This window comes from Elephantulus edwardii, unplaced genomic scaffold (assembly GCF_000299155.1).
Source record: "Elephantulus edwardii isolate Elephantulus edwardi_28Jun2011 unplaced genomic scaffold, EleEdw1.0 scaffold00252, whole genome shotgun sequence".
Classification (NCBI taxonomy): Eukaryota; Metazoa; Chordata; class Mammalia; order Macroscelidea; family Macroscelididae; genus Elephantulus; species Elephantulus edwardii.
Window position 1 is genome coordinate 3,837,539 of NW_006400002.1, and position 2,402 is coordinate 3,839,940.

Sequence of the window (2,402 nt, forward strand, 5' to 3'; positions counted from 1 at the left end):
TTCAGGGTGAATGTCTTCTCTCACTACTCTAAAGGGCCCCTTTGGCAGTAGGAAACACATAGACTATTATGGAGATTGATTTTGGAATTTAGATTCACTGTTATCAATTGTGCTTAGCCGTACATGTTCATATTTTAGGAGCCATTTTATTACCCTGTATCTTATTTTTTCTTAACACAATCGCCAAGGAATCATTATGACCAGTATGTAAAGAAGAAACCTGAGGCACAGGAGAGGGCATTGATTTTCCCAAGAGTTCCCATGTTGGTTCCTCGAGGAGTTAGCACTGTGGTGGCTTGGCTCAGATTCCTGCCACCTGCTACCCATGCTGAGTCCCTGGATGGTGGAAACAGTTAATGCTCTCGGCTGCTAAGTCCAAGGTTGGAGACTCAAGTACGTCCACAGGCACCTCTTCAGGAAGCAGTGGCACATTGGCAGCTGAGCATGTTAATAACCACTTATGCCGCCCAAGGACGGCAGCTAACTCCCCCAGAAGCCTTCAGACAGAATGTTCCCTCCAAATGCTCTGAGAGAGATTTGGCAGGCATTTTTTGAAGTGATGATACTGACAAATGTCCAAATTCTTGCAGCTTCTCATTGAGCTACCAAAGAGGAAGACACGGTCGACTCTGACGAGGGTAAGAAAGATGACCAGGGTGTGGAAAGGACTATTTCATGTTTACGGCTAGCGCTGTTGAGTCTGAGACAGATGTATGCACTCCTGGGTCTCCCAGTCAGGCTGTTACTGGAGACCACAGCAAAAACATTACCAAAATATTTAGATGCTGATACTATCACTCCTGTGGAGGGAATTTACTGCAGATAAACTATATTTTTGTCACACACTCTCTTATATTTGCTCTCATATCAATGATACAAATTGAGCCAAATTGTCCTTTGAAGAAGACTGCTACCATCTACTTAAGTATAAACGGAGTCTTGTGGAAGGGAGGTGGGCAGGTACTGCAAGAAAAAATGCCAAGGAATAATTAGCAATGGAGGAACCCCCAAGGGGCACCCCCACTACATGGTGACAGAGCAGAGAAAGAGAAAATTGTTCCGGTCAAGTAGTCTACCTCCAAGTTAGCCAATTACCTCAAATTGTCATCCAGTAGGAACTGACTTGGCTGAACCACCAGCGGGTTTCCAAAACTATAACTGACATGGGAGGAGTTTTCCCATCTTTCTTCCAAGGAGCCACTGGTGGATTTGAACCACCAGAGAGACACCACCTTTGAGTTTGCGGTCCAAATCCCTACCTACTATTCAGTCAAAACTCCCCTCCACATTGGAAACATAGTAAGAAATAGATTCATTTTTATTTATTTCTTTTTTGAAAATTTTATTTTATCAATTTTAATGAACATTTACAGAGACTTTGGATTTCCATTCATTCATTGCTGCACTTTTCTCCTTGCCCACCCCTCCCCCCACCAGTTCGCTCCTCTCTTTGAAAAGTAAAACAAAAATTCTTTCATTGGTATGCAATTCCCCTGCAACCCCCCTCCCACTGCCCCGAGTCCACTCCACTCTGCAACCTTAATTCTGAACTCTTATGATAACCGTAATACTCCATCATATATCGCTTTTAAATTGTTCTCTCCCTCATCTGTTTCGAGGCAGTATACATAATTTATCCAGTTTTTCTCAGTCTTACCCCAACCCTGATGTCAGTCCCATTCTACAACAGTGGCATTATGCAGTATTTGTCCTTTTGTGACTGAGATATTTCACTCAGCATAATGTCCTCCAGTGTCACCCATTTTGCATAATATTGCATGAGTTCCTTGTTTTTCAATGCAGTGTAGTATTCCATTGTGTGACTATACCACAGCTTTTCTAGCCATTCGTTTGTTGACGGGCACTTAGGTTGTTTCCAACTCCTTGTTATTGTGAACAAAGTCGTGATAAACATGGGTGTGCATATATCTGCTTGGATGTCAGTTATGGTCTCTTTAGGGTATATTCCCAGTAGTGGAACTGCTGGGTCAAATGGTATCTCTATTTGCAACTTTTTGAGAAAGTGCCACACCATTTTCCACAGTGGTTGCACCATTTTACACTCCCACCAACAGTGAATAAGAGTTCCATTTTCTCCACCACCTTGCCAGCATTTGTAGCTTGCTGTTCTGTTAAATTTTGCTATTCTGACGGGTGAGACGATATGTCATAGTTGTTTTGATTTGCATCTCTCTTACAGCTAGGGATTTTGAACATTTCTTCATGTGCTTATTGGCTATCTGAATGTCTTCTTTGATGAAGTGTCTGTTCATATCCTGTGCCCATTTTTCGATTGAATTATTTTACCTTTACCTTGTAAAGGTAAAAAAGTGCAACAATGAATGAATGGAAATCCAAAGTCTCTGTAAATTTTCATTAAAATTTAATAATAATAATAATTG